The 16899-nt window shown below is 38.1% G+C and overlaps 2 non-coding genes across 2 annotated transcripts; both read right to left on the minus strand.

Annotated features, from left to right (window-relative positions):
* Positions 1-4170: 4170 nt before the first annotated feature.
* On the minus strand, positions 4171-4277 carry LOC148297533 (small nucleolar RNA R71). Its single transcript, XR_015833190.1, has one exon. It is a non-coding gene; the product is annotated as a small nucleolar RNA R71 (small nucleolar RNA).
* A 12270-nt stretch (positions 4278-16547) lies between these two features.
* On the minus strand, positions 16548-16656 carry LOC148297534 (small nucleolar RNA R71). Its single transcript, XR_015833311.1, has one exon. It is a non-coding gene; the product is annotated as a small nucleolar RNA R71 (small nucleolar RNA).
* Positions 16657-16899: the final 243 nt, after the last annotated feature.

Consider the following 16899-nt stretch of genomic DNA (forward strand, 5'->3'; position numbering starts at 1 on the left):
ACACGGTACACGACATTGGCACCAAGCTCCATCCACTCTTGGGAAGATTTGGCAGGTAGGTTCTGTAAAAAATACTTCCAGCATAAGGAAGGAGTTACTACCACTTAACTCAACAACACTCGCCAAAAACACAAGGAAGAACCCGTGGACTTCGTGCGCAGGTTCCGAGACCTGGCTCTATACTGCTATGATGAGAAGGATGAAGAAGTGCTTGTCGAAATTTGCATCAGAAACATCGTGGCAGATTATAGAGTCTATCTGGAAAATATTGGCATCAACCAATTTTCTCGGCTGCTGGAAGCAATAAGAAAGATAAGCATGTCTGTCAAACCAACCGGGCAGAGAACTTGGCGGAGTGAGAAGAAGGAAGCGCACCAAATATTGGTTGTGGATGACAAACCATCCAGTGACTATAACTCATGCAAACGAAAAGATAGGGAGATGTACCCGTCATTGCCATGCAAAGACGAAGAGTTCCATGCCATCCTCAACACGATGTTTACTGATGGCGCAATCAAACCCCTTAGGCCCTACAAAGTCCCTACTAGAGAGGAAAAGAATGATACTAGGTATTGCCGTTACCATCAGTTTGTGGGGCATCCAACCATTGCTTGTCAGACTCGAAGGAGGATCTTACATGCTAAAATACATGAAGGAGTCCTTGACCTCCCCTCTAGGAAGCAAGCCATTGATGAAGACCCCTTGCCAAAACGAAGGGGAAAAGAGATAGCTGCTGTCATCACATGCTCTGATGACTTGCTCGACGATGATGAATTGCACCACCCATGGAAGAATGACCCAAAGCCACTAGAGGCTATTTGGAAACCTTGCAGGAACATGGAGAAGGCTTACTGGTGTAGAATGATTCTAGAATTTTATTGTTGGTTTCACTTTGAACATTTTTGTATTATCTTAATTGTGATTTATGATAGAAAGAACTACGTGTGGCTTAATCCCTCAGTAAGGGTACATAGGCAACCTAGGCTAACTTAGGTGCAGCTAGAAGTTTAGGATTTGTTTGTTATGTCAGGATGATTTTGCTGACTTTCTTATGTTGGAAAAAGGGGCCTGAAACCCATTGAAACTTTTGCTAATTGGTATGTGGTTTATACCTTATGCTTGCTGAACACTTGGGATATACTTGTGTTTGCAGTGCATGTAGATTTTTGGGTTTTGAGCCAGTTTCAAGGGAGGCTATGTTGATTTTCCAGTAGAAGTCAAGCCCTAAAGTTGTTTTGGAATTAGGGTAAGAAGGGTATTTTAGTAATTTGGGCCAATGATCGGTTCATAATTGTATATCATTTTGTATCCTTCTAACTTATGATTTGGTTATGTTTTTGAGTTAAACTTGTGCTTTTAATCCTTTTTGTGTTTATCTTTCAGTTAATTGACATTTAGGTAACAATGATGACTTTGGATAGGAAATGATGCAATCCATGCATGTTAAGGCTTGATTTGGGTGAATGGAAGAAGGGCTTAAAGACAAACACATTTTGGCTACAACTCCTTTCCAGCCCAATTTCGTAGGTCAGCTTCTTGGCCTTGGATCAGCATGCTATGGGGCTTGGATGAGGTGAAGATCTTCATGAAACTTGTTCCAATGGGTGTCTAGTACAACATATCCAAATTTCAGCCCAATTGGACATTTGTGGAGTGCTCAGCCCGCCCAACACTCAACCCTGCTCAGGAGGATTTGCAGCTGCCAGCTTTGTCATGTGCCTCCATGTGCCTCACCCATGCTGCAACTGACTTTGGATCCAACATAATGAGTGAAGTGGGGAGGCATTCCAGCTATGAAAGTCTAAAGGATCAAGTTGGTACATGCTGGAGTTATTATAGAGAAAGCATGTGCATGCATGTAAAGCATAAATGAAATGAAGTCAATTCCAGTCTCTGTTCGGCAGCCAAATTGCAAGGCACAAAACGCATACTTCTACTACTCCGATGGGAATACTTTCTTCATAGAAGTTGTTCCAATGGGTGTCTACTATAACATATCTAAATTTGAGCCCCATTGGATACGTTTTGAAACCTCTGGCCTTCTTACACCAAGTCTGGTTCAGAAGACTCGTTTTTGTTCAACAACCAAAAGAAGACCACATGGGTTGGCAGCAAAAGGCAGCCACAATTGATCACCTTTGATCCCATGTGAAGAAAGCTTGAGGTGCAGCAAAAGAAGTATGGGATGGGATTGATTCCAACCACACTAACATAGACAAGATGAAGTGGGAGTTATGGGTTGTATTAAATGAGGAATGGTGGTGTTGGATTTCATCATGATGTTCCTCCCTCTTAGCCCTATAAATAGAGGAGTCTTCAAGCTACAAAATTCACTTCAGCCATCCTCCACACTTCCATCATCCAGAAATCATCCTCATACATTCCCACAACCCCAAACACTCAAGCAATCAACCCAATACTCTAAACTGCCCCAAAATCACCAAAACAGCTCCAGAAAACCTCCCTTCCATTTCCCTACGAATTTCCTCTTTCTCAGCCATCACCACTCACTCAAGCTCATCTCAAATCACCTCCATATCCTTCATACATCCTTCTAGACGTGGAGAAGCTCTTGGAGAAGCATTGGACACTACAAGAACTTCATAAAAGGGTTTTTCTACTCTTATGGCATTCATTATGTTTTCCCATTTCTATTTTAGTTTCTTTTCCATTATGAGTAGCTAAATCCATAACTAGGGCTTCGATGTAACCTAACATGAATATTCTGGGTTTATAAGTTTGGAGTTTCAAGTTTGATTCATGATTCATGTTCTTATTCATTATGCTTATAAGTTAACATGCTTGTTTGAATGATTGATCACCATTAGAACTTGTTTGTTAACTATCTTGGTTTGAATTAAGAGTAGACACCATGCTTTAATTCGAATTGAACTATGAATAGGAAGAGTATGTATGGACATTCGACAACAGGGATTAGATACATGCTTGGTTGTTTAAATTGTTCTTCTATGCTTAATGGGTTCCTAATGCTTAATTTTAGGTTAGACAACAAATGATCAAATTAGGGAATTAGGAACACAAGGTTAGGACCAAACACCATGGCCTAATCATACTTTAACTAGAATCAATCTTTGAATCTGAATTAGACTTGTTACTTGACTCCATATAACCCAGAATTGAATTGTTATGGTGATTCGAATGCCCTAGTCTCCAAATCTGTTTTCCAACTCTTAAAACCACTATTTGTTACACTTGTTTATTTGCTTTCATTTGCAATTTCAGTTTGCTCACTTCCTTTCACAATCACAATCACTCTCACTTTAATTTCTGTTTTAGACTTAACTTCCTAACTTCTTGAATTCGGTAATCTACGTACATAACTAATTTGAACTTCTCAGTCTTCGTGGGTACGACCTCGTACTTGTCTTGCTATATTACTAATTGCCCCGTACAATTGCGAGTTAACATAATAATTAACAACAAATTTTGGCGCCGTTGCCGGGGACTGAACGAAAGTTCTTCCTTGGTTATGTGCCCAAGGTTACCCTATTCTTTTTAGTGTTTCTAATTAATCTAATTTTCTGTTTCAGGTAGTTTATGTCTAAAAGACCGTTCCTTGAACAAGTGAGGTCTTCGTTCCAACGCTCCAGATCTTTGAACGCAGGACCATCGTTGCAACCCAACCGGGTGATCTTTGAAGTTCATAATCGTCTAGAAAGAGAGTTGTCAACTGCAAAAGAGCAAGCTCTTGCCACATTTACAAGTATTGCTCTCCACACTGAACTTCCTGGTTCTTCACCTTCAAATTCGGAAGCAAGTTCAGACCAAGAAGAAGAAGAAGAGATGGCTGCCAATGAGTTCATGGGAGAACTTGATATCCCAACAATTCCAGCATCTCCTTCAAGCATTTTGCTGCCCACTGTAGCTCGAAATTATGAGCTTAAATCTTCTCATCTTAATATGCTGCCTTCCTTTTATGGTTTACCTAATGAAGATCCATTAACTCATATAAAGGATATTTTTAATGTTGTGAGTTCTTTTCCCTTGACAGGTGTGACAGAAGATCAACTTCGAATGAGAGTGTTTCCATACACTTTGAAGGATAAGGCGAAATATTGGTTGAATTCTTTGAAGCCTGGTTCACTCACTACATGGGCTGCCATTCAAAAGAAGTTCTTGGAGAAATACTTTTCCACGCAAAAGACCGACATGCTTAGGGATAAGATCTTGTTATTTGCACAGCAAGATGATGAATCGTTTTGTGAAGCATGGGAGAGATTCAATGGGCTGCTCAACCAATGTCCTCATCATGGGATTCCATTGAAGCTTCAAATGCGTATGTTTTATAAAGGACTAACCCCTTCTAGTCATAATATAGTCACCAATTTTGCAGGTGGTTCTTTTAAAACCAAAACTCCAGAAGAAACATACGAACTCTTTGAGGAGATAGCAATGGAGACCCAACATACGGATACAAGAGGTAAACGTGTTATTAGTGGTTCTAATGATGCTTCTAGTGTGCAGATTTCAAAACTGGAACAAAAGCTAGATGCTCTTCTTGCATTAAACTCAAGAAGCCCTCCGAAGGAAGTGTGTAGTATTTGCGAAACTCCTGACCATGCTACCATAGCTTGTCCACTTGGGGCTGGATATCCAGAATTTGTGCAAGAGCAAGCTAAGTTGGTAAATTCCTACAACCAAGGTCCAAGAAATGATCCATACTCTCAAAGTTATAATCCAGGTTGGAGGAATCATCCAAACTTTTCATGGAGGAATACTCAGAATCAAGCTAATCCCCCTTCATTCCAAAAGCCACAACAAACATCATCATTGGAGGATATAGTTAAGCAGATGGCAATCAACCAATCCAATTTCCAGCAAACTACACAAGCTACCATTGCCAAATTGGAAGTTCAAATAGGCCAATTAGCTGCTGAAATAACTCAAAGAGCACCTGGGAAATGGCCAAGCCAAACCGAGATCAATCCAAAGAACCAAGAAGCCAAGGCCATTCATGTGCTCAGATCAGGTAAGATCATTGATAGTAAAGTTGATTCTAATCTTTCAAATGATGTTGTGATTGTAGAAGATGAAGAGGAGACCACGGCTACAGAAGGGGAACATCTCAAAACTTCTCAATCTGCTCCTAATGCCAAATCAGATTCTCAGGAATCCAAACAATTCCAATTGCATAAGAGAGATGACAAATTTGTGCCACCACATCTTCAAGAAGATAGATACGTGCCACCCGCTCCATATGTTCCACTGATTCCATTTCCAGGCCGTCTTAAGAAAGCAAAGCAAGATAAGGCTTTTAAAGAGATTTATGATATTTTGAGTAAAGTTAATATCAATTTGCCTTTGCTTGATGTTATTGAACAGATTCCTGCATATGGAAAGTTCATCAAGGACTTGAAAACTCACAAGCTCAATTTCGCTCCAAATGAAGATGTAAAGCTTGACCAGAATGTAAGTGCTGTGTTGCAAAGGAAGCTTCCACCAAAACTAGTTGATCCTGGCAGCTTTGACATTCCCATTAACATTGGAGGCAATAAGGTTGGAAGAGCCATGTTGGACTTGGGAGCAAGTGTCAACCTAATGCCATATTCATTGTATCAAAAGCTTGGCTTAGAAGGGATGAAGAAGACTTCAATACGACTTGAACTAGCTGATCATTCTATAAAATATCCAAAAGGTATTGTAGAAGATATTTTAGTTCAAGTTAATACACTAATTCTCCCTGCTGATTTTGTAGTGATGGACATGGAAGACAATCCAAATGGAGATCATGTTGATCGCATTCTCCTAGGCAGGCCATTCATGGCCACTGCAGACACAGTTATCAAAGTGAAAGATAGCACCCTTTCCATGACTGTTCTGGGTGAAACTGTTGAATTTAAAATGCTTAATGCTCTATCTCAACCTTCTATCTCTCTTGATTCTTGCTTTTCAATTGATGTTGTGGATCATGAGGTTTCTTCCAAAATTTTGCAGAGAAAGTCTAATGATGCTCTAGAAGCTGTCTTAACACAAGAAGAGGAAGATCTTTGTGAACCGGAGTTCCAAGAAGTGGTGGCTGCCTTAGAAGTGTTTCAACCATACCCACCATCCTTTAGGCCACCACTCGAGCCTCTTGGACCATCATCCACGAAATTGGAGCCATCCATTATCACCCCACCAAAGCTAGAACTTAAACCACTGCCCAATCATCTTAAATATACTTATTTGGGTGCTAACGAAACTCTCCCTGTTATAATTGCTGCAGGTCTCACCTCACATGAAGAAGAGAGCTTAATTAAGGTTCTAAAAGAGCATAAAACAGCCATTGGGTGGACCATAGCAGACATCAAAGGAATTAGTCCAAGCATGTGCATGCACCGGATTCTAATGGAAGAAGACAGCAAACCATCCCGTGATGCCCAAAGGAGGCTAAATCCCAACATGAAAGAGGTGGTTAGAGCTGAAGTTTTAAAGCTACTCGATGTAGGAATCATCTACCCAATTTCAGATTCTAAGTGGGTGAGCCCTGTACAAGTTGTTCCGAAGAAGTCCGGAATCACCGTTGTGAAGAATGAGAAGAATGAGATAGTTCCTACACGAACTATCACTGGTTGGAGAGTTTGCATTGATTACAGGAAGTTGAACACATCCACTAGAAAAGATCATTTCCCCTTGCCTTTTATTGATCAAATGCTTGAACGTTTATCTGGCCATGCTTACTATTGTTTTCTTGATGGTTTTTCAGGTTATAATCAAATTCCCATTGCTCCGGAAGACCAAGAGAAAACCACATTCACATGCCCATTTGGTACGTTTGCTTATAGAAGGATGCCATTCGGTTTGTGCAATGCCCCAGCAACTTTCCAAAGATGCATGATGTCAATCTTTTCAGATATGGTGGAACGATTCATTGAGGTATTTATGGATGATTTTTCAGTTTTTGGTTCCTCTTTTGATAATTGTCTTCACCACTTGTCTCTAGTGCTTAAAAGATGCCAGGAAACAAACCTGATTTTGAATTGGGAGAAGTGTCACTTCATGGTGAGACAAGGCATTGTGCTAGGCCATGTGATTTCAAGCAAGGGAATTGAAGTGGATAAAGCCAAGATCGATCTCATCTCAAATCTGCCACCCCCTACCTCTGTGAAAGGAATTAGAAGCTTTCTAGGTCATGCTGGATTCTATAGAAGGTTCATCAAAAATTTCTCAAGCATTACAAGGCCATTGTGTAATCTCCTTGCTAAGGATGCTGTTTTTGAGTTTAATGAAGCTTGCATGGAAGCCTTTACTACCTTGAAGAGGGAGCTAACTTCAGCCCCTATTATCATAGCTCCAGATTGGTCTTTACCATTTGAAATAATGTGTGATGCCTCTGACTTTGCTATTGGTGCAGTTTTAGGTCAAAAGAAGAACAAGCTCCCCCATGTGATTCATTATGCTAGCCGGACCTTGAATGATGCTCAAATCAACTACTCCACAACAGAGAAGGAGTTCCTTGCTGTGGTTTTTGCTTTAGAAAAATTTCGTTCTTATCTTGTTGGTTCTAAAGTAATTGTTTATTCTGACCATGCAGCTCTTAGATACTTGCTCACTAAGAAGGATGCAAAACCACGCTTGATTAGATGGATTCTCTTGCTGCAAGAGTTCGATTTGGAAATTCGAGACAAGAAGGGATGTGAGAATGTGGTAGCTGATCATTTGAGCAGAATTGTGGTTGAAGAAAAAGGAGAAGCTGTGCTACCCTTGAATGAGACTTTCCCTGATGAACAACTATATGCTGCCCAAGTCAAAGAACCATGGTATGCTGATTTTGTTAATTATCTTGCTTGTGGTGTTCTTAGAAATGATCTAACTTCTCAGGACAAGAAGAAGTTCTTTTCCATGGTGAAACATTATGTCTGGGATGAACCTTTCTTATTCAAGCATTGCCCGGATCAACTCATCAGAAGATGTGTTCCAGAAGAAGAGCAAGAAAGCATACTTAGGCATAGCCACGAATTGGCTTGTGGAGGTCACTTTGGAGCTAAGAAAACAGCACTTAAAATTCTCCAATCTGGTTTCTTTTGGCCCACTCTATTCAAAGATGCGTTTAATTTTTGTGTTAAGTGTGATAGGTGTCAAAGGATGGGGAACATAAGTCGCAGGAACGAAATGCCATTGAATAGCATACTTGTTGTGGAGCTCTTCGATGTGTGGGGTATTGATTTCATGGGACCATTCCCATCTTCCTTTGGTTGTACTTACATACTTGTTGCTGTTGATTATGTGTCTAAATGGGTGGAAGCCATAGCCACCAAAACCAATGATCATAAGGTGGTGCTCAAGTTCTTGAAGGATAATATTTTCACAAGGTTTGGTACTCCAAGGGCTGTCATTAGTGATGGAGGCAGCCACTTCTGTAACAAGCCATTCGAAGCACTCATGAAGAAGTACAACATCACCCATCGAGTCTCTACACCATATCATCCGCAAACTTCTGGTCAAGTGGAAATAAGCAATAGAGAAATTAAGCACATCCTGGAGAAGGTGGTGAACAATACAAGGAAAGATTGGGCAGCCAAGCTCAATGATTCATTATGGGCTTATAGGACTGCATATAAGACTCCCATTGGGATGAGCCCTTATCGTCTTGTGTTTGGGAAAGCTTGTCACCTGCCAATGGAGCTTGAACACAATGCTTTTTGGGCCATCAAGAAGTTAAATTTTGATCTAGACAAGGCAGGCCATGCAAGAAAGTTTCAGCTCAATGAATTGGAAGAAATTAGACATGAGTCTTATGAGAATGCAAAGCTTTACAAAGAACGAACCAAGAGTTACCATGACAGAAACATTCAACGGAAAGAGTTCTCCAAAGGTATGTCAGTTCTTTTGTTTAACTCACGATTGCGTCTCTTTCCAGGAAAATTGAAGTCTAGATGGCAAGGCCCATTCACCGTGGTCAATGTTTCTCCCTATGGAGCTGTGGAGATTCAAAACCCTAAAGACGGCTCAACTTTCAAAGTAAATGGACAACGTTTAAAGCCATTCTATGAGGGAATCTCAGCTGGCATTCAAACAGGCCATGTGGTGGATCAACTTCCCTTTGTACCATCAACTTAGCTGATCACATAATGTCTTGCCAAGACAGTAACTAAGGCGCTTCTTGGGAGGCAACCCATGTGTTCAAGAAGAAGGTGCTTGGTAGCAATCGACCTAATCGCATCAAGGGGGAGCATTTCTATCCTTTCTCTTTACTTGTTTTGTTTTTATTTTAGTCATTTTAAGTTTCTGTTTCTTTAAATAATTTTTTTTTCATATGAGCTAACTTTGGGTAACCCCAGTGAGCACCTCCGTCAATACAGTGTCTAGGAGTTCTTTAGGCGACACCTTCGGTGTCTAAGAAGTTTGGGTTTTAAGCGGGACCATTGTGACCCCTCCAACCTTCCCGGATCCCCTGGCTGTGTTTTCTGAGGCCCTTAACTGGTCATCCGTGAGTTGCTTGTATATTTGTGTTTTTTTTTTTTTTTTTTTTTTTTTTTTTTTTTTTTTTTTTTTTTCTTCTAAACTTTTTCTTAACTTTTCCCTTTATCATTTACTTGTTCTCAATCATCTTTACTTTGCTTTAACATTGAGGACAATGTTCAATTCAGGTCTGGGGGGAAGGTTTTCAAATTTCATTCATTTGTGTTTTCAATTTTTCGTTCATTTGTCACTAATTTTTTTTTTTTTTTTTTTTTTTTTTTTTTTTTTTTTTTTTTTTAATGTCATACAATCGATGCTATGGAGCTGCCATTGAGGTTTTCATATCAGAATTTTGCACTTCACAAAGCTTTGGCTCCTAGAATTATGGTGGCTAAAGTACCATGCTCAAATTCTCGAAGGAGAATAGTGGAGACTACCCTAGTGAGCTATATTGAGCCCAATTGCTTTCTTGAGAGGGTTTAAAGTGTTTCTATTTCTCATCCCAATTTATTTTCTTCATTTCACTCTAAATGATCTCATTATTCCATTTTGATTGAATACTAAGGATGATTCTCTTTTGCAGATATCATGTGCTTGCTCTCATTCATGAATGAACTCATTGAAGTGATGCTAGGCTATGTGTGCATAACCATTCGATGTGCTTTCTTTTCACCCTACCTATATGTGTGTTCCATCAACCCTCTTGAAGCCAAACACTTAAAGCCTTTTCTTCTATCACCCTCATCATTTCCCTACCTTTGTATCTCAATCTGAGATACTTCACCTATTGTAGCCATACCCTATAGCTTAGAAATATACCAAGGTGTGCCAAGATAAAGTTTGAAGCAAGGAAGTTGCTGCCATGTGCCTAAATGAAAGATGGTGTGATTCTGTGCAATGAAGTTAATGAAGATGCAGATCAAATCAACGAAGATGAAAGTGTTTCGATTTGATCTAAGTGTAAAAAAAAAATAAAAAAAAAATAAATAAATAAAGTCTATGCCAGGTGGTACCATGAAGTTTGCAGCCATGCCATTATAAGTCAATGCTACCTTGCAGATCAATGAAGAATGCAACCTTGGTATGTTCTTAAGTTACCTGTTTTTCCTTCCAATTCTTCCATTTCCCCTAACCTTACCTTTCATTACAAACCTTGTGAAAGACCTAGCTAATCTTTGAGGATGTATTCATGGGTGCTGGTAGGTATGTGTGTATCTCTATTCTTAGTATTTGATTCCCTTCATGAGATCTAACCAAATATTGTGCTTCTATTTCATATACTCACTTAAGCTTGTTTGAGAGAATAAAACCATTGGTTCTGAGTGATTGAGTGTTATCTGTGAGAATTAGAGTCGAAGCATGTTCTTTATTCAAGGTTTGAGTGTGCTTGCTTTGAAACCGTGTGCCTTTGAGCTATAGCTTCCACATTACACACTGATTGATCACCTATCTTGGCAACTCTACGGTGTTGGAGGTATGACTAAAGTTTTCTTTCGTTCTCATTAGTTGATTTCAAGTTTTACTAACCACTTTGTTTTGTAGAGTTAGTAATGCGTTTGTGGGTATCGTTTCTGTTAAACCCTCAGGAGACACAACTCCTCCTACTAGGGATGCCTAGAGGTTTAAAGGCTTGTTGCATACGCTCAATGCAATCGAGTTACCTACGAAAGTGGTTTAGTTAACTTTTTGTTTTTAACTTTGTTTTGTGTTGTTTTGCTCGAGGACTAGCAAAATCTAGGTTTGGGGGTATTTGATCGGTTCATAATTGTATATCATTTTGTATCCTTCTAACTTATGATTTGGTTATGTTTTTGAGTTAAACTTGTGCTTTTAATCCTTTTTGTGTTTATCTTTCAGTTAATTGACATTTAGGTAACAATGATGACTTTGGATAGGAAATGATGCAATCCATGCATGTTAAGGCTTGATTTGGGTGAATGGAAGAAGGGCTTAAAGACAAACACATTTTGGCTACAACTCCTTTCCAGCCCAATTTCGTAGGTCAGCTTCTTGGCCTTGGATCAGCATGCTATGGGGCTTGGATGAGGTGAAGATCTTCATGAAACTTGTTCCAATGGGTGTCTAGTACAACATATCCAAATTTCAGCCCAATTGGACATTTGTGGAGTGCTCAGCCCGCCCAACACTCAACCCTGCTCAGGAGGATTTGCAGCTGCCAGCTTTGTCATGTGCCTCCATGTGCCTCACCCATGCTGCAACTGACTTTGGATCCAACATAATGAGTGAAGTGGGGAGGCATTCCAGCTATGAAAGTCTAAAGGATCAAGTTGGTACATGCTGGAGTTATTATAGAGAAAGCATGTGCATGCATGTAAAGCATAAATGAAATGAAGTCAATTCCAGTCTCTGTTCGGCAGCCAAATTGCAAGGCACAAAACGCATACTTCTACTACTCCGATGGGAATACTTTCTTCATAGAAGTTGTTCCAATGGGTGTCTACTATAACATATCTAAATTTGAGCCCCATTGGATACGTTTTGAAACCTCTGGCCTTCTTACACCAAGTCTGGTTCAGAAGACTCGTTTTTGTTCAACAACCAAAAGAAGACCACATGGGTTGGCAGCAAAAGGCAGCCACAATTGATCACCTTTGATCCCATGTGAAGAAAGCTTGAGGTGCAGCAAAAGAAGTATGGGATGGGATTGATTCCAACCACACTAACATAGACAAGATGAAGTGGGAGTTATGGGTTGTATTAAATGAGGAATGGTGGTGTTGGATTTCATCATGATGTTCCTCCCTCTTAGCCCTATAAATAGAGGAGTCTTCAAGCTACAAAATTCACTTCAGCCATCCTCCACACTTCCATCATCCAGAAATCATCCTCATACATTCCCACAACCCCAAACACTCAAGCAATCAACCCAATACTCTAAACTGCCCCAAAATCACCAAAACAGCTCCAGAAAACCTCCCTTCCATTTCCCTACGAATTTCCTCTTTCTCAGCCATCACCACTCACTCAAGCTCATCTCAAATCACCTCCATATCCTTCATACATCCTTCTAGACGTGGAGAAGCTCTTGGAGAAGCATTGGACACTACAAGAACTTCATAAAAGGGTTTTTCTACTCTTATGGCATTCATTATGTTTTCCCATTTCTATTTTAGTTTCTTTTCCATTATGAGTAGCTAAATCCATAACTAGGGCTTCGATGTAACCTAACATGAATATTCTGGGTTTATAAGTTTGGAGTTTCAAGTTTGATTCATGATTCATGTTCTTATTCATTATGCTTATAAGTTAACATGCTTGTTTGAATGATTGATCACCATTAGAACTTGTTTGTTAACTATCTTGGTTTGAATTAAGAGTAGACACCATGCTTTAATTCGAATTGAACTATGAATAGGAAGAGTATGTATGGACATTCGACAACAGGGATTAGATACATGCTTGGTTGTTTAAATTGTTCTTCTATGCTTAATGGGTTCCTAATGCTTAATTTTAGGTTAGACAACAAATGATCAAATTAGGGAATTAGGAACACAAGGTTAGGACCAAACACCATGGCCTAATCATACTTTAACTAGAATCAATCTTTGAATCTGAATTAGACTTGTTACTTGACTCCATATAACCCAGAATTGAATTGTTATGGTGATTCGAATGCCCTAGTCTCCAAATCTGTTTTCCAACTCTTAAAACCACTATTTGTTACACTTGTTTATTTGCTTTCATTTGCAATTTCAGTTTGCTCACTTCCTTTCACAATCACAATCACTCTCACTTTAATTTCTGTTTTAGACTTAACTTCCTAACTTCTTGAATTCGGTAATCTACGTACATAACTAATTTGAACTTCTCAGTCTTCGTGGGTACGACCTCGTACTTGTCTTGCTATATTACTAATTGCCCCGTACAATTGCGAGTTAACATAATAATTAACAACAGCCAACACATGACCAGTGTTAGATAGGGAGAGGGTTCATTACGGATTCCAAAGGGAAACGCAGGGCGAGTCCTTTCATCACAGACTTCACAGAAAAAACAAACATATAAAATATCAAGACTTTTGCAGTTTCCAAAAGTGCAAGGTATTATGTGAAGTGACGACACCTTAAAAATTTACCTCTGTATAGAAAGGAAAGTAAAATGTTGCCTTAGAATAAAACCTACAGGTGTCAAAAATGTATTGGCTATCAAATATGACCAAAAAAGAAAAACAATTCTGGACAGAAGAGCAAAAGCTGGCAGAAAAGTAAAATTGTACAATCAAGATGATTGGTCATCGTAGTGGAGCAACAACTAAAAATGCAATGCAATATAATGCATGACTTCATTTCTACCTTTATTGAAAAAGTGTCATTGCCTCCTTGTTGAAGAAAAACCATCGTGACAATCTTTCTTTGAGGTCCACAATAAGCCATCTACCTTAATTTAATCTTAATCCTTTTGAGCAAGCTTATTACAAGGAAAAATACAAGTCTCAAGGAAAGCTAAAAACCAATTGGTTAATTATAACCTTACAAACTCCCAATTTTTGGCTTCCCTTGACAAAAACCCGTTAACTCACACTTTCAGCACACAACCCAAACATTGAGACATGACATCAAAGGTACCTGCAAGACAAACCCAATCTCAACAAACATCAAGTGCAGATAGTTCATAGTATGAAACAGTTTGGGTTGACAAAAAAGTATCCCCCTTTTTAACAAGTAAGAGCCAAGAACGTAGTGCAGATAGAAAGTGAGTCACATAATACAAGGAGAGAATCAAATTAGTCAGAAGTGTTTAAGTACAGTCTAGACCATGCAAAAGACAATACAACTCCATACAAAACAGACAACACTCCCTCATACGAACATAAATCACTCCCCCATAACAAAACATAAATCACTCCCAAGCTACGCAACCTAATGACCAATGAAATCATTAGAACAAGTCAAAACTAGTAGAAGCATTGGAATGAGAGTCAGACTCATCTGAAACTAGTATATCAAATGGCATGAAAGATGATTTCACCAAAAGGAATTGGATCCTTATTGATGAGAGACAACATTAAATTATAGCCAAACATAGTGGGATTGGAGTTGTTTGCAATAGGAAAGATGTTACGGCGAACAAAATCCCAGAGAAACATATACATTGGCTTCAAGTAGGACTTAATAGGAAGCCCTTTGGCAGTTAACGGCAGAAATGGATCCACATAGGCGACATACCGAAACTGAGAGATGGTGTACTTAGAGGTGATGAGAGTCTCAAATTACGTCTTTTTAATATTATTTTGGAGACTTTATAAAATTAATTTGGCTTAATAAAGATAATTTGACTTGTTGTTACATTTTGGTGAACTTATTAGGTGAATTTATCTTTTGTAGGAAGTTGGAAAGCCAAAAGATGAAGATATATATTTGTCCAAGTTCAAGCCAGGTGTGAAGAGAATTGCTGGCGGATTTTATTGAAGAATTGATTGTGGGATTATTGTAATCATAAAGAGAAGTAAAGAGGGAGAAGAGAAGACAAAACCGTTGACGCTAAAGAGCCTACTTCATGTGATTCAAAGTCATTTAACACCCACTACCTCCCCATTTCTTTTCCACTAACTCTCCACCATCAACACATGTTTAATCCCTCACTTAATCCCTTCATTACCTACCATGAATGTATTAACTTTCCACTCAACTCATTGACTACTATAAATCATTCATCTAGTCCTTTAGACCACTACAACAAATTTCTTTATCAATTTCATTCAAATTTTACTAATGTTTTTCTTTGTGATGAATTGCTAGAACTCTAGCTAAGGCTAAAAGGGAATGTCCTTTGAGTAAGTTTGTGAATTGTTTTTTAATCCAATATTCAGTATGAATTGCTAAATTCTTTTATTTTTGGTTGTTCAACATTTTCATATCCTTTTATTTTGATTAATGTTAAGTGCTACAATCTTTTCATGAGTTCAATTATATTTTTCTCATTTTTAAGAACTGACTTAGCATGCTTTTAAATTAAAAGATCAAATATTAAGCAATTTCATTTTCTGAACAATCATTGAAAAATTATAACATTGAAAAATTAAATTAGTTATAATTTCTTCATCTTTCAGTTAAAGTTTCTCTATGATAATTTTAATCGAGTTATAATTTGGATTAAAGGGCATGAAACATATTTTTCTTAAAGAATTGAATCTTGATGCCTTAGCATTTCCATTATTGATATTTCGTTTTTAAACTCAATCTCTACAAGACTCAAATCAAATTACTTTTCCATTTTGCTTGTCACTTTTATTTTGGTACGTTTAATTATTTCTTTATGTTCAAACATTTGCCTATCTACACCTTGAGGATACGATACTTGGAGTTCCAAGATTATTACTATGTGTGACTACTTGCACTTGGGTAGATGCAACAAGTTTTTGGCGCCATTGCCGGGGAGTGGTGAAGTGAAAAGTAGCACAAGGAAATTCATTATTAAGGTTTGCAGTTTTAATTCCCAAAGCTAATTCGGTAAGGCTTATCAAACTCAGTTTTTCATTTCTTTTTTTTCTTTTTTTCTTTTTTTCTTTTTTGTGTTTGTTGTTTACTTTTGTCTTAGTTTAAAAAAAAAAAAAAAATAGTTCAGTTTATTTTTAAAATTTTATTATTATTTTTATATGTTGCTTCTTTGTTTTGTTTATGAGATATCGTGATCGATTTGGTAGATTGCAAAGAGACCTCAATTTGACCAAACTTCATCACAAATGTGTGAGAACAATAATAATAATGAATTGGAAGTGCCCCAAAATGATGAAGATGATAATAGTGTTCATAATGATGAGAATCCACATGTCAGGACATTGCATGATTATTTGCATCCTGCTTGTTCAAGTTTGCCATCTGACATCATTTTTCCGTGAAATGGTTAAAATTTTGATTTTAAACCGGGCATGAACCAACTTTTTCCAACTTTTCATGGCATGCAATATGAAAATCCATGTTCACGTATGCATGAGTTTGAGGAAGTTTGTGGAACTTTTCCAACACAAGGGTGTAAGACAGATACTATTTTGCTAAAAAAAATTCCATTTTTACTAAAAGATAAAGCGAAAACTTGGTTTTACTCTCCAAGTCCAAGAAGAATTAGAACATGGCTTGAAATGCAAACTGGATTTTTCAAGAAATTTTTTCCAATTCAAAAGACAAATTCTTTGAAAAGACAGATGACCACTTTTGCTCAAAAAGACACTGAGTCTTTACCTCAAGTTGGGGAAAGATTTAAAGATTTGTTAATCTTATGTCCTCATCATAGTTTTGAAAGATGGAGGGTGGTAAGTCATTTTTATGATGGCTTAACACTTAAAGATCGACAATTTATTGAGATGATGTGCAATGGAAATTTTATGTATAAAGATCCTGAAGATGCTTTTGATTTTCTTGTTAAAATTGTAGAAAATTCTCATATTTAGAGCACTCCCAACACATTTGAGCTTAATTCCAAAAAGGCAAAATCTTCTAGTAATCCTTCCAGTGGCGGTATTTATCACCTTAAGGAGGA

This window comes from Prunus avium, chromosome 1 (assembly GCF_965620075.1).
Source record: "Prunus avium chromosome 1, drPruAviu1.hap1.1, whole genome shotgun sequence".
NCBI classification, from domain to species: Eukaryota; Viridiplantae; Streptophyta; class Magnoliopsida; order Rosales; family Rosaceae; genus Prunus; species Prunus avium.